Below are 17,077 nucleotides of genomic sequence, written 5' to 3'. Positions count from 1 at the left end.
AGCCCAGTCCTGGCGGGATGAGCCCAGTCCTGGCGGGATGAGCCCAGTCCTGGCGGGATGAGCCCGGTCCTGGCGGGATGAGCCCGGTCCTGGCGGGACGAGCCCAGTCCTGGCGGGACGAGCCCAGTCCTGGCGGGATGAGCACAGTCCTGGCGGGACGGGCACAAGTGTGCTCAGAGTTTACCGCTCTGGGTGTGATCCGTGCAGGACGTGCGGGTTCTGAGGAAATGAGAATTATGACCTCGCATAACGGACTCTCTTAAAATCACATGACCTCGCATAACGGACTCTCTTAAAATCACATGACCTCGCATAACGGACTCTCTTAAAATCACATGACCTCGCATAACGGACTCTCTTAAAATCACATGACCTCGCATAACGGACTCTCTTAAAATCACATGACCTCGCATAACGGACTCTCTTAAAATCACATGACCTCGCATAACGGACTCTCTTAAAATCACATGACCTCGCATAACGGACTCTCTTAAAATCACATGACCTCGCATAACGGACTCTCTTAAAATCACAGGAGAGGTGGAGAGGGATGACCGAGAGGTATGTGCTCATTACAAAGATATTTTTATTGTTCCAAAAAAAGAGAAGAAAATGTTCAGCTTATTACTGCTTTATTATTATTATTATTATTTTATTTTTTATTATTATTTTTAATTAATGTTTGAAACTGTTTCCTGAGTCGTCAAGGACACTTTTTATCTGAGTATGACTAATCAATCAATCCTGTCAGTTAATGACTGAACACGATGTCCGCCTGAGCAGATCACACCTCCCTTGCACTCCTGTTGAGAAAACAAGCCATCAGCATTAAGAACAGCGACATCTCATCAGCTGACAGCTGTCCCATCACCCCAAACTGAGAATACACACACACATACACACACACACACACACACAAATAGTTCTCACTGAAATGCATTTTTGGCAATCTGGAAATTAAGTTTCAGGTCATTCATGTATATCATCACCTGAAAACATAATCGAGTGAAAAGCAACAGCTTTTTGGTATAAACTAATCATGAAAGGAAACACATCACCACGGGAGCTTTAGCTACTGTTAGAGTCTTAATTCCTTTAGTCCATTATTCAGAAGTGTTTAGCATATAAAGTGTGTTTCACAGATACTGAAATGTCTGTTCTCTTAATGCCTTCAAGACTCACCCTGAGAAAAAGGAGCGAATTTGCCGTTGAGAGATATGGTGAGAAATACGCATTAGGCACGTTAGGAGTTCTTTACCGATCAGACATTCGGTTAACCGAACCGGAATCCTGATCATAAGGATGCTGGTGTGCGTACCGGTTGAAAGGTGCCGTTATATACTGGAGCGATGTTTGTTTTTTTGTAAAAAAAACAAAAACAGAGGGCGAAATTCCGAGACTTCGCCCATTTGGGAAGGACAAGCTTACTAGCTTACTAGATAATTGCTATAGTTACCATTTAGGTAAGAGCTCACGTTAGATAGAGATGGTTAAAACCGCTGCAGCCACAAGGTTGATCCTCATGTGAAAAAGTAACAACGAACTAATTTTATTGGCTAAGTACTGTAGGCAGCACTAGCTAGTAAAGTACTCTGTCTAGTCATGCAAGCTAGCTATGTCAATCCAGTTATTCAATCTGCAAATTAAGGCAATATGCGCAAAGTTGAGATGACAGTACAAAGGTACTGTAGCTCACATAAAATACATTTGATAAGAGAAATTTGAGCATAGTGCAGTGAAGCTTTCGTAGTTATTTATACATTATTTGTTTGCACATTACTGAGTGTGTTCGAGTATGAACTGAATTTTACTTTATGCCAATAATTTCTGTCTCCCAAGAATCGTTAGGTGGGAAAGGCTGTGTTTGTGCTGGATTTTTTGTTTGCCTGTAAATACCAAACTTTGCTAGACGGTGTAATGCATTTCAAATCGTATACAAGTGTGTAACCTGCTTGTTTTCATAACAAATTGCTTGCAGTTTACAGAGTACACTGCAGAAAGCACGTCAAACTCCATATGCATTTTACAATCTAAATAAATCCAGTGACCCATGGGCAATTCTTACTTGTGCCAGAAAGTCTAAAGATGTCCATCGTGATTGTGTATGCTGTGCTATATTTGGATGGCCATGAGCATTCTGTTCAGCATCTGTTCCTGCCAATTAGTACAACAGGCTAATTGGATATGTTTGAAAAAAATAATAAGTAGCTCAGCAATACGACTCACATTCTAATTCCTGTACACATTGGCATATTTTAAGCATATAATTGATTTTAAAATATTTAAAGCATATAATTGAGTTCAATAACACATCACACCTTATTTTAATTTCAACCTTCTGTCTTCACTTATACTTATGAAAAGTACAGATATGTAAATGCATGAACAATGCAATGACCCTGTCATGACTGAAAATGTTTTGACTTTCCAAAACACAATGTTCTCTTTCCATGTGAACTTCATGCATCTCGACGAGCAGTTTTATACATTGGTGAATCTGGTTCCTGTCCAAACAGGAAATGGGGGGGGGGGTAAAGCTTTACAGGACAGTGGTCTTCATGCATTGACTGAGATTTGCTAACATTGTGAAGCAGTGTAGCTGTCGCTTCCCCGCTGGACCTTGGCTCAAGAAAAGCCTCCTTATGTAAGGAGTCGCTCAGCAAAGCTCACGCACAGAGCCCTCTTCGGGAGTGTCTTCCATTACATTACAGGCATTTAGCAGGCGCTCTTATCCAGAGCAACTTACACAACTTTTACACAGCATTTACCTTGCATCCATACAGCGGGATACATACTGACGCAATGCAGGTTAAGCACCTTGCTCAAGGGTACAACGGCAGTGTCATATCTGGCAATCGAAACTGCAAACTTTAGGTTACAAGACCAGTTCCTTACCCACTATGGTGCACTTTCCTGTCGTCACTCAAAAAGCTGAGGAGAACATTTTTGTTGCCCTCCCTGTACTACACCTCTGTGGCTGCGCTTGCACTTCCTCTTTCTCATTTCAATCAAAAACACACATTTTTAATATCATTAAAAATATCATAATAATATCAAATATTTAATATCAAACACCACTTCACCCCCTCTACTCTTTTATGACTGCTTAAATCTACTCTTTCTTTTATCAGTCAGAAACAACACGTGCATTTCAGGCATTCCAACACTACTTCCCCCTCCTTCAACACCTGTGGGACTGCACTTCTGTTTATGAATGAGCAGGTTTCGCTAAAGGTGACAATTGTGTGAAATTTATTTTTAAAATATGTTAGGGATTCTAACCTTAGAATAACTCTCTGCTTAGAAACTCATTTTAGGTTGCGTGGGGGAAAAATGTACATATATTACATGTACAAAATTAAAATTTTTACTTTCATGACTCAATAACCCACTGGTCAAAAGGTCCAGATCTCTACTGCAAATACAGCTTCTCACTGCTGTTCCAATTATTAAAACGATGTCATTCTCAAGGGGGGAGGGTCAAAGGTCGTGTTTCTTTTGCTTGCTGCCCAGAAATGCAGTTCTGAGCTGGAGAGGCCGCGCTGAGAAGGTCTCGCTGCTTAATTGTTTGTGCGGGATTGTGTGCGATGAACATGTGCTCCGTTTAACGGAACAGCCTCAGTCTGAACCCAGACTTCTGCTCTCTCACGTGCATGAAAATGTGAGGCAGGAAATACGATTGCTTGTGCAGGAAGGAAAACATTGTTCATGCTAAGATGCTGTAACGCTGAAACATCAGCGAAAGTAATGGCGTACAGTAAGATGTTTAAAAATTGGCCTTGTTGCATTATTATTGCCACATTGACTGAGGCCACACAAAATGAGGAAATCACACAAAAACTGTACCAGACTCGGCTGGCCTGTTACCACATAACCTACAGCTTTCATTACTGAGTGTTTAAGGCATGCCAGGTCCAATACCAGAGCTTGGCTTTCTGGTTTACATGTTATTGCTTGTCTATGCTTGTAAAAATGCTGTAAAACTGCAGGCAATCAAGCACAACATTGTTATTTTTTAATGTGCTTTCTGTTTTTCAGCTCAGAAGGGAAAGCGTGCAAGCCTCAGCTCATGTCTTATTCATTTGGATGCTTGGCCTGCTTAGATGCCTGATGTGTTTGCACATGAGCAATGAGCACTGCTACTGTAAATACCACACAGAATGTGAATGTTAATCCCATATGGATTTGAATTGCATTTGGATTTGAACAGCATTTGGATTTGATAGCATTGGATTTGAATCGCATCTGGATTTGTATAGCCTTTGAATTTGAACAGCATTTGGATTTGAATAGCATTTTGATTTGAATAGCATTTGTATTTGAAACGCATTTGGATCTGAAACGCATTTGGATTTGAACAGCATCTGTACTGTATGTATCCTACACTGTCATGCGTGTGATCAGAATCTGAGTTGTCAGTTTCATGGCACACAAGTGTTTTGTTTTGTTTTGTTTTGTGATCTCTGGGCATCTGTGAATGTTCCTGTCAGTGACGATACCGCTCAACACTGTAATGACTAGGAAATGTTATACACAGCCTCTCACAGGCATGTACACAGATACCTGCTTTAACCCATGAAGGCATCAATTTTTTAACCAAATGCTAGTATGAAGGCTGAAATAACTCCCCTCTCTGCTAATCTACTTCCACTAATCTTCTTTTTCAAACCAGCTCAAACAATCAATGGAATAAAGAATAAGGAATAGAATGAGATTCTAGTATCAAAAGCTGTTGTATAAATACCGGAGCCATTTATATTTTACAGCTAGATTTTTGTAAAACTATATTAGCCCCTAACCTATTAAATGATTTTTTTAAAAATACTTATTTTCAAGTAGGTCAAGTAAACTAACTGTAAGTACCTACAGTACAACTTAAAAACTTACAAAGTCATCCTGCCCGCATTTCCCTAATGATCCCACATCAAAGGCCTTGGGATTCCTATAGCCTAATTACCTTTGCACAGGTATGTCCTATCCTTCACATCCTATGGGCAAACTGAGCTTTATGGACGGCTAACTGCTCAGCGAGGATACCGGATGCAGCTGAGAATGCCGTGATCACTTGCTTTCACAGTGAACACTCAGTTCTGATAGACAAGGGCATGCCACTGTATGTGTAATATGATTACATTTTTCTGATAAATAGACATTTGTCAGTTTGTCGAAAGCATGAAAGTGACATTTTGTAGAAACAGTTTTAATCAGGTCTGAGGTTGCGAAAGGAAAGGCCAGTGAAGGGTTTTCCCAGATATCACACATTTTTCAGTTTGTTGTGTAAAGAGGATGTTGGGTACTGGGGAACTTTTACTGTTTTAATCCGGTAGAATCCAAGGGGGGATGCAGTGCTGTTTTTTATAGTCTCCCGAAAGAGATGAACTCTGGAAGTGCAGCAATACCAGGCTTCAGTGACATTTATAAACGAGCGTTCACACTATCTTTGTGACCAGAGTTAATTTTCACTTCTCTTTTTAATCAGAATGGAGTTTGTACACTTCATAGCTCTGTGAGTACAGGCTCTGCTCTGGTGTGGGCTGGCCAGTCCCGCGGTCTGTGAGTCTATAGGTAACGGAAGGGGCATCTGGGCATAGGCGGGGATTATGGGGCGGGCAAGACCCCCACCCTGTAACACCAGGCAACTTCCACCCCCCCCCCCCCCAGGCCACCGTGGCAATCTCAACCTACCCGCCACCCATTGGGGATCTCAATCACAGCCTCCCCCCACAATCTCATCTCAACCCCTCCCACACCCCTGTCTACTGTTTCAATGTCCTTCATTTTCATTTACATTTTGTTCATGCTATGTGTTGCTGAACCTTTTTAAAACTGGTCATTTATTTAGAGAAACTGGAGCCCGGTGCTAAATTCTGACTAACAGAATAAATAATCAGCTCTTGTCCGTTTTTACTCACCTTTCTCCACCCCCTTGCCTCCGCTCCCCCCCCCTCAGCATTTTCAACAGCAGTGCAGTAAATTATGGGCCGAACGTTCACAGCGAATGCGCTTTGCGGTCGGCAGAGCATGAAAACTGTGAACATTAAAGAGCGGAGAATATATCAGGATTTGCGGAATTAACGTTAGTGTGGCCCGGAGGCGGGGGGGGGGGGTGAGGATTTTTTTTCCCGGCAGGACGGTTGGCATTACGGAGACGAATGTGCCCAAAAACAGCGATCCAGCTCTGCGTGCGCGGGTGGGAGCGGTGGAGCAAAGGGGGGGGAGAAGGCAGTTACGGCAGTCCCGCGCAATCAAGGAAGAAAGCGCGTCCGAGGGAGAGGAGGAGAAGGCCTAAAGGAAAATAAACGCGACTCTCGGTTTGATCAGCATTCTGTGCCAGCGCGCCCCCCCTGCCCAGCGCTGGGCGAGCGTTTGGGCTCTGGCAGCCTGCACCGCGGCGGCGGCGGCGTCCTCAGCGTCCGCCGCATACGAATGAGCCTCTCCGCTACGGCGAGTTAGCGCCTCTGCTTCTGAGGCCGCTTAGCCTTCGCTGATACCGCCTTTATCATTGAAATTCAGCTGGCTTTGGATTCTGTGCTCTCCAGAAATTAAACCGAGCGCACTCTCTGAGGTGTATTAGGTTGTCAAGCTCATAAAAAGTACAACGGCTCCCATCCATTTTTCCTTTGAAGTCTTTTATTAATTGGTAAGCAGATGAATCACGAGTGTGATGGTGACTTCTGATTGGTTCCATTAATTGCCATTCCTCTGATGGCATGGGAGGTAATGAGCTTTCTTAGTCTATCTCTCTCTCACTCTCTCTCACTCTTTCATTCTCTCCTTCTCTGTCTCTCTCCACTCTTACTCTCTTTCTCTCCCTCTTTCACAAACACTCTCTCACTCGCTTAGTCTCTTTCTCTCCTCTTTCACACTCTTTCTCTCTCTCTGTCTCTCTCACCCTCTCTCTCTTACTCTCCCTCTCTCTCACTTGCTCTAAGAATAGAGCTTAGGGAGTTCTATTACAGTGTGCTGGTGCTTGTATATTTGTACTTGTCTATACATTCAGGTTCAAATGCCTTTTTGGAAATGAACACATTTAGTGTCATCATTCTGTTGCCACATAACTATGCGTTTGCTTATGAAACAATGATAATAAAAACCAAATATACAATAATACAAGGTAATACAATAAGTAATACTGGAGCCTAATCCTCCAGTTTAAGCATTAGTTTGCCAAGTGTCTTAGCACGCTAGCTACAGACTGTTAATTGGCTCATATTGTTTAGCTTGCCAGATAAACAGCTCTACAAATGAAGTATTATATTTGCATATACCGGCTTTGCCAGTGTTGTTTTCCTCTTTGTTTTTATGGCCGTCCAGGCCCTTGTGCTCCATTCACACGAGCAGAGGCTTCACACTGTGATTACGTCTGTGTGAGAGAGGCTGTGTACTCAGTGCCCTAAGCTAGGTGAGCTAATCCGTTTGAGCCGGCCAGGGGTGTGTGTGTGTGTGTGTGTGTGTGTGCAGCGTGAGTCTGTGTGTCCTGCTCTCTCAGTGAGGTTGGGAGTACAGTGCTGTAGAGCTGAGGTTCTCTATGGGGGGGGGTGGCGGGGGTGGTGGGTCGGGGTTAATGGTGCTATAGGGGGCCCCCAGGCCAAACGTCACATGAACGAATAGAATGTTCCCCGTCCCGCCGCCCGTTGTCTGTGATCACAGTCCACCCCAGCCAACACCCCTAAACCCCCCAACCCCCCCCAGGTTCGCCCCAAGTCCGCAGTCTTTATAAACCCCTTTCTTATAATGTATCTGATTTTAACTAATGATGGGGGGGAGGGGGTGCTGTATGCCTTTGAGCCTGAGTGAGAGGGGGGTCCCTGAAAAGGACCCAGGAGATTAGAGAAGGTTGAAACCCCTGCTGGGGAGTGCCATGCGGAGTCGCGGCTGTGGTAAATGCTTCTGGTTTCCCGGCGTTGTGTGGACCGTGTAGCGCTGAGCTATGAAGCGCTGACAGACAGAACAGGCTTTTAGACTGCTCCAGAGAGCCAGGGAGTCTGCACAGGTGCAGAACAATGACACAGCACAAAACGCTCTGTGAGGTGTCTCTGGAAAAGGTATCTTACTGTACCAAGCTGCTGGCCTTTGTTCAGGGAGGGGGGGGGGGAGGAGTAAGACGTGGTGGTGAGGACTTTTAAGGACACAGCCCCCGCCCCCCCCCCCACCCCCACCCCCCACCACCCACAGCTCTACTCATATGAAGTTAAGAAAAACCAAGGAGATTAAAAGCATCAGCAGTCCCAATTATTCATCCATAGCATTTGCTTCTGTATGAAGTCTGTTCGACTGAAAGGAAAGAGAGACGGACGCTCAGAGCTTTCTGCAGAAAGCATAAAATTTTAAGGAAGAATTCATTTTTATTTCAGTTAATGTCCCTCGTTTCTTTAAGGCAGGTTTCAGTTTTTAAGCATACGATTTCCATGTTACTTATTGCGCAGACTGAAGCAAGTTTAAGGTCAAAATATTTTCCAGTCCAAAAAAGTTATTCCATCACATCACAGGTGTACGAAGGAATCTCACAGGTGCCCAATGGAACATCACAGGTGTACCATGGAACATTGCAGACTTAAAAGCCATTGTTAAGCATGATCCCATATGAGCCGGGCCCACTGAGGCGTTCTAGGTTTGTGTCAGTTAGAGCTGTTAATGTGTTCAATGCTTGCAAAGCTTTGTGTAGAATAGCAAACATCCCATTTTAATCTATTTTATTTAGAGTACACTTAGAATCTGTCTAACTGTCTGAAAGTGTTTAATTCCTGGTGATAGCTTCACATGGGCAAAAGGCAAAAACACACACAAATAGCCTAATACCGAATATATTTTTAAAAACTGCATGATTTTAAAAATATATATGGTATTACATGATAATATATATGGTATTACACGGTAATATATATGCTAGTACACAATAATATATATGGAATTACACGATAATATATATGGTATTACACGGTAATATATATGCTAGTACACAATGATATATACTGTATTACACAATTTATGAACAGCTTTTTGACTTTTATAGTAAAATGGAGGTAAGAAGGTGACTTTGGGGTTAGGAGGTGACATATAGGCTGACCCCCACCGTATGGTTTATTTTTAATTCAATTTAATTCATTTTTTTTATGTTTAACAATTTGAACATTAGGCTGTTAGCTTGGCTTAATTTTGTACTCACTTCTGGCATGTTAATGGCCAAGGGGTTTTACTAAGTAGCTTCGTTTTCTTTTTATTGAATTTTTTTAGCCTATTTGTATCCATTTCATTTTGCTTGCTTTAAACTTGTGCATAGTATTTGCATAATGATGACTAATGTGTTCATTTATAAAAATTCCTGAATACTAATAACACATTTGCTTGATATGATGGCTACGTAATGACAGAATGAAAAATAGACATAACTAAGCTGTAGTTTTTTTTTTTCTCCTTAAGCTGAATCATATTTGTGAGAGCGTTTCATTTTGGTCAAAGGGGTTGTTTAAGCTTATGAGTGATGATCAATATCTGTGTTATTTCAGTCAGATTGGATCAGGCTTTAAGGTTCTATTCTATGTGCACTGCTGAAACTAATCATATTTGAACTAAATGTGAAATTTCATCCTGATTGTGTGTCATGTACAAGGAAAAGTTATATTCCATCAAACATTTACACATCCATAACTGGCCTGCCACTGTCCAAACTTGTTTGATCAGATGGATTTGAATAAGTATTGCAAAAGGCAGATGCTATGGATTATATATATATATATATATATATATATATATATATATATCATGTATATTATACAATAGCGTATTATTTTGATGCTTAATGAGCCTTCACAACTCAGAGGTGAGTGGAATCAAATTTAATATTTTGAATTAACCAATAATCAATAGTTCATTAATATGAACATAATGGAAATGCCCAGGAGTAAGTTGTAGTATTGTAATATGTATGTGTTAATTAACGATTAATTAATGAGCCATTAGTATAAAGTGCTACTTTAATACGGGGGTGTCAAACTGAATCCCAGGAGGGCCGCAGTGTCTGCAGGTTTCCTTTCAGCTCAGATTCCTTAGCCAATCAGTGACTGAGACACTTGTGCAGAGACCACCCCCCCCCCCCCCCAGAAACCAGCAGACACTGCAGCCCTCCAGGACAGGAGTTTGACACCGTTAAAGTAAAACTATTAAATAATTAAGTAAATAAAGAAATAAATAAAGAAATACAGACAAATCTTTACCCAGAACAAATAAATATTTCTGTGATGTTTCTGTGAATTAGAGTGACTCAGCATAGCAAACACCTCAGTCCACAAAGTATATCAATACAATACGCAGGAGCCCTAAAATCAGACAGTGCTAATAAAGGCATCATTTCATTGCCTAATGGCCTAGTGTACATAAGTGTCATGAAATAACAATTTCTGTGCTTATCCAGATTCAAATTTGGTTTATTACATGAAGTACCTTTATTTCCATCCTCCACTAGTGGGAAGGTAGGAGGAAAAAAAGGAAATTAACTTGCAATAATACACTGAGCAATGGAGAATAGTAAGCACTGGTCATGCACCACAGGGCTAAAAACATTACAGGTGTTTACCCTGTCAGCTCGCTATCATTTCAGCCACACCAGAGAATGGACTACAGGAAAAACTCAGATGGCAAATAATTAAGTTGAATTATCCGATGAATTATTAATTATTCCATGATTTCTGATGAAGTACTGTCAGTGTGAACGACATTCATAATTTATTAGGGATTCACCACACTTCATTATAGCATGTGTCTGTGCACTGCAACTCTACATATTAATGTGAAACAATCCAGGAGGCATTCTTCAGATCAGCGACCAATATCATAAATGAAAGCAATGCGGAGTAAGAAAAAAAACACATTATTTACACGATTTACTCAAATATTACATGTCAGTCATGCACAGATTCATTACATGTGAGAACCAAGGATCTGATTAACTATGTGTTTGTTTATACTTGCTTGTTTCTATGGGAACCATTATGCCGCTATGATTCCAAACTGTCCAGTCTGTGGAATGAAGGAATATTGGGAAGGGAGCCACTACTGAAGGAAAATCGTAAAAAGAAACCACTGTTGAAAGAATAGCACGATCTCTCTGTTATTGTTAAAAAAAGAGAATAATAATACCACTAAACTGACAACTTTGATTGAATCTGAGAGCCAGGCAGAAAAGAAATGTAAAGATTAAGCAAGCTGCTCAACAATATTGATGTCTTGAGTATAGCCCTATGGCTATGATTAGTGTCTGTAAAGGTCTGGCCATTCAGAGCAGACTCTCATTTCAATAGACGAATGACGGGAGGAAGCGAGCTGGAGAAATAAAATTTAATTTTCTTCTGCCTGAGAGTTAAAAATCGCCCGAAAAGTGCATTTCTCCTCCTTAATTATCGTCTTTCTTCGATGGAGAAAGGCATCCATCTTAGAGATGGGTGAGCAGCGGTAATTTAAAGCATCACACTTGGGTTCCTTTTAAAAATACCCTCGAGCCCGTTCGTCACAATGATCTGTAAATGTGACACCCGCGATCTTTGCGTTGTAAGAAAGCCGTGTTTCTGAGAGCTCCCCCTGGAGGCCCCTGTGCGCACTGCACTGAGAACCCAGAATACTGGCGATCACAGCCAGAGAACCAGCTGAAGACAAATCACAATTTTTTTTAGAAAAGGTCGAGACGTTGTGAAAAAGGGTTGAAATACTGGACGACCCTGGAAAAAATGGGACTTCTGGGTACACAAGTGCATTGGCTATTCCTGTGTACCAGTCCGGCAGAACCCAACAATTAGCTGAGTTCACCTCATGCGTGAGTGTTGAAGGGTTCTTTGTTCAGGGCATGGGGGTAGTGCTTTCAGGGGTAGTGCTATGCTCTCCTGCTTCACAGGTGGAAAAGTTCCCCTGAGTCCATCGGAGCAGTTGAGTTTAAAAAAGCCCCCTGCTCCAGATTTTTATGGAGTCAGGGGAAGAGGTGACTCAGGGACTGAGAGCTGTGTGACTCTGAAGAGGAAAGACCCACTTAATCATATTCAGCGGGATTCTCCACCGCTGCTATGAAAGGTTTAATAAGTAGCCCAGGCCAGATGGTCCACCTATTGCTTCCCATCGAACCTCAGTCAAATTCGGGGATGTGGGGGTGGGGGGGGACACCTCCTGGAAGAGCGTCCATGACCCTGTACACCCCCCGAAACCATAGGAAGTGCCAGTGACGGAGTCCCAGCTGGTGACCCCCGTGACGGGGTCTATATCGATCAAAGATGGCCGCCGCTCTCGCCCCCGCCACCTGTCCCGTCCCGTCAGAGTCTGCGCTTATTTAGAGGGAGCGCCTGAAGCGAGGGCCGGATTTAGCTCCTGGCGCTCGCTGGCATTCCTGCATAGGTCATTATGCTTTGGAGTAGTGACCTAATCTGATAAGCATGGAACGGACACACACACCCGCGCACACACACACGCACACAATGCACGCACAAACGTGCACATACATGCACAAACACACACACTGTACACACGCACATGCACACACACACACATACACACTCATTTTACACACATGCTTGCATATGCTGTAAGCTCAATGTAAAAGTGTATTCAGTATGTTGTGGTTGTAATTTGTGTATTTTAACACGCATGCATAAAATATATAGTATTGAGTCTATAGTGCTACAATCTGAAAGGTAAAGTGATCTGTGCAAACAGGCAGGGAAAGATGCTGTGATGATTCTGGCCTGTAAATAATATGGAATAGATCAAATGTGGGGGGAAAAAACACTGAAAATTAAACAAATATGCGTAAAATTACACTGCACATCTGTACAGGCATGGTTTTGACATACTTACAATAAACGTGCTACGATTAAGATACCCATCTATAATAAATGTGTAAAAACAGTCCATTTGCCAAAGTTGTTTAATGGCAGTCATATAGATCCAGGGGAATGTTTATTTCAGGCTGATAATGGAAATGTTATTAGTTTAAAAGACATCTCAGAATGGAATTAAACACATTTGCGAGTCATTCATCACTATTTATTATGAATATTTAAATTTCCTTTAGAGTTTTATTAGCTTCAGCTCGGGGAACCGGTGACTGTTCTCACATATCAATGAGTAATTATTTTTTGGATTTAAAAATAAATAAATAAATTGTCTGGCTTGCATATATTTTAGGAACAATCAACACCTGCTTTTTGCTGATTAATGTCCATGGTGCTAAGGTGTTAATTACTTTGGTAATTCAATGGGTGAGTCTCTAATGAACGTGTTTTATCTGTCCCGACTTGCTGTGCTAACGTTAGCGCACATTATCCGTTATGATTATTCTCATCGCACGTTTCTTTCCCTTAATGGTATTTAGCAGAATGCATGAATATGTTTTAATCTGCATTCAAACAGCAACTGTCAGTAGAACAAATCTGCTAATGCAATTTTTTTATTTTATTTGCTAACTGCAATCAAACATGAACCAGAGGCTGTAGGATTTTCACACCCAGTACTGAACTGACACAATGCAAGTTAAGTCTAGATAACATGAAACTATATATATAAATATAGTTAGTCACAGATTCAATTTGTGAGTTCACATGATCATTGTCTTTAGCATTGACCTGGATAAGACCAGAATTACATTTTGCAGGCTAATAGAGCTCTTGAATTGTCATTGTCTCTAGTTTTGTTTACAACATGTGTGTGCAAAAATACATATGTGGGTTACACTATATGAAGTCTGCATATGTAACATAATTTTTTTCTATGTATTCTGTGAGCATTGGGGGTGAATCAATAGCACTTATTTCAGCAGGTGACGGTTTCTTGTCGGTATTTTGATATTATTATGTTCTGAAATGTCTGAAGGCATTAGCTGCTGAGGGCAATCCAGAAAATGGATGCCAAGGTCTCACACATTAATGCTCGATGAAAACAGCCTCCTCTTTCTCCGATAAGAATTAGGTTTTTTTTGAAGAATTTATTTTCCTAATAGCTTTTAGTTCTGTCTTGTGTACAACAGACGGCAGTTATACAACGCTCATTCATTTCTGAATGCGCCTTCCAAAAGAACCCAAAACATATCTTAGCAGAAAAAGTGAATTATGAGATAATGAGGCTATAGCAATGGCAATTTACTTCTGATGTGATATGTATATAATACAAAATTGCAACCTTCCTTGGCGGTCACCTTTGTATGGTGGGCCTTTGTCCACGATGGCCACTTTCTGGTGCTTTCTTTCACTTTCCTGTATGCATTACCTGTGCAACACGGTCACCTGGAGATCACGGTTGGCAGCCATGCTGTTGCCCTCCCACATGAGTATGATTATAATTAGCAGACGCTCTTATCCAGAGTGACTTACACACACGCATTTACACTGTTTATACAGCTGGATATATACTGAACCTTGCCCAAGGTTCCTACCTACGGTAGTCCTACATGTGACCTTTTGGGTACAAGACTAGCTCCTTAATCAGTATACTACACTGCCACCTGTGATGTGTATGATGCCTTACTTCAGGGAATTGGGCTATCCTTATCTGCTTATGTTCTTTAATTAAAAACAAAATCATGCAGCAGTTACGGTAAATTTGTTATTTAAGGGCGTGCTGATATCAACGTTGTCAAACTGTGGATCATATTCTAACTCTGTGAAAAATACCAGTATCAGTATAACTAGAATTCACCATTAATTAAAACATATAATTAACTAATGGTTACTGATATTTTATTGCCGTGAATACATTATGCATGGCACACAATTGATATACAAAAAAATGGAAAATAGCACATTGATTATGCGATACGAGTCCACACAGATCTGTCGGTAGGAACTGTGGAAGGTTTGACTCTTGCCTGCCGGTTCATTAGAGGAAAGCCTCCAGTCGTTAATTTGATGGTTCAGATGTTTTAACACCAATTAAAAACAGGTTTAGATGGACATCAGCACTTCGCTGGACTCAGTTCAGATGGCACAGTGTGTCCAGAGAATTAATCTGAAATGCATTTGTCGGTTCCTGTGTTAAAGGGGAGAACAGTGGAGACCTGAGAAACTCTACTGTAACACTGCTATGCTGGGAAGCAAACATGGACAAAATTTTATGCAAGCATTTAATTCATTAAGTTTTTTGTTCGTTTGTTTTTACATATTGTATTATTGTTTATAATTATGCAAACTATTTTTATGGCTAGAGAAAGCAAAGAAATTGAAATAGAATAATACATATCCTTGTTATGGCATGTCATTGTTATTTCAAGGCATTATTGGTGTTTTTTTTTTAACATTGACAAGTATTGTTAACATTTTGTTTATGAATTATATATACTGTACATGTTAGCTATGGCACTAGTTGATGCAAGTTAACAGAACCGTATTGTGTCACCTGACCTGTTCAGTGTTTTGCTATGAACGTTCTTTGTGATTTACTTCATCATAAAGATATGATGAAATTATATCTAGTATATTCCACAGAGTCTATACATATTAATAACTATTCAGAATGGAGAGTAAAATCTGTTTTTAAAATATTATCTTTTTGCATTGCGCTAGAATGCACCTACTGTAGCTAGTTTGATACCTGGCCCTGGGATTTAATGCAAATAGCTAGACAAGCACTATTTGGTCTAATAGTCATTAAGAGTAAACAAATGTGTGAACCAGCCAGATGGCAATAAGATTGCTTCAGATCACCCAATACACGCCCTCAAAAGAACAATTCAGTTGAGCTTTGGATCAAATATATTTCCGGCGAAACATTTGGCATGTGTTTTGTGGTGAATGACAAAATAGCAGATGGTATGGAATGGGCATTCAGCATGTACAGTATGTACTCTGTCGTGTTTCCAAGTTTTTAATGTAATCCTAACACCTAGAGGAAAACTGTGAATGTTCTTACTTGGGAGGTGCCACAAAGATTAGAGCTCCTTATGAATGAATTTGCAATATCATATCATCTGCTTGCTCCCTCAGAATGTTGAGCAGCTAATCACTAATTTATGAGTAATATGGAGAGTATTCATAAACTGTCCCATCATTAGTCATTGCAGCCAATAATTACACATTGCTATTGGCAAGTATGCGTGTTCAAACAGAGCTGCGCCAGATCTGAAGATACAAATATGTCAACAGCTTCACTTGCTCTTAATCAGATTAGTTTGTTAACACAGTCAGCATCGCTGATGATACACTTGTGGAGGAAGGCGCTATTTTAATTTTTTTAATCTGTTTTAATTTACTCGCACCTTTACTGAAGTGGAGTTTAACAGGCGCACAACTTCACGTCTTTTGAGAGCGCGGTGCAAAGCGTGGAAACTGTAGGCCGCCCTTCAACTTGCTCTGAGGTTCTACCAATTACTCAGAGTTCTGTACGGTTAGCACCAGCTGCTTTTAAGCTCACATAACCTCCCTGTAAGACGTGGAGCTCAAATGAGAAGCAACGTTCCCTGGGACTCACAGCAGGTTTCAAAGCCCTTTACATTGCGCAGAGAACATGAATAAATCCTGTTATGCAATATGAAAAGGGGGATAAGGCTGTCCTTACCTTTAAAACGGGAGGCCTGTCTGCTGTCCTTGCCTTTAAAACGGGAGGCCTGTCTGCTGTCCTTGCCTTTAAAACGGGAGGCCTGTCTGCTGTCCTTGCCCGGCTCGACCCTTAGCGGAGTCTGCTGCCTCAATTAACTGTGACTTTCAGCAGAGTCTAAGAGAAGGATTTGGAGGTTGAATAGATTTTTTTAACCAAAAAAAAAAACATTTTAAGCGCGATTAAAAGTTCTTTTGATTTAATCCTTGGGAGAGCCAAAGACACTAGTCATTAAAAATCCTGTTCGCATTCCAAACAAATAAATAAATCAAGAAGTCTATGAAGTTGGCTTCACAGATTTTATTTTTTTCATATTTTTGCTAGTGCAATGGCCTTCTGTTCATCAGTTGAAAAGGGCATGAAAAGCAGTTCTCTGTTTTATCGTTAATTATTTTGTCTTTCTTTGTTAAACGATGCAGGCAAACGATTCATCTTTCCAGTCAGTTTTTTTCCTTCTTTTATGTTTGTTGCTGCTATCTTCACCTTTTCCTTTTATCCCCTTGACTCTCCTTCA

At 41.0% G+C, this 17,077-nt stretch overlaps 1 protein-coding gene across 5 annotated transcripts in view; it reads left to right on the top strand.

The window, feature by feature from the left end:
- The window catches only part of sgcd (sarcoglycan, delta (dystrophin-associated glycoprotein)), a 263,623-nt gene that overhangs the window by 115,447 nt on the left and 131,099 nt on the right, over positions 1–17,077 (top strand). The window lies entirely within an intron of this gene.

This window comes from Anguilla rostrata, chromosome 9 (genome assembly GCF_018555375.3).
Source record: "Anguilla rostrata isolate EN2019 chromosome 9, ASM1855537v3, whole genome shotgun sequence".
NCBI classification, from domain to species: Eukaryota; Metazoa; Chordata; class Actinopteri; order Anguilliformes; family Anguillidae; genus Anguilla; species Anguilla rostrata.
The sequence above is the reverse complement of the archived record's forward strand: the minus strand, read 5'-3'. Positions and strand labels throughout refer to the sequence as shown.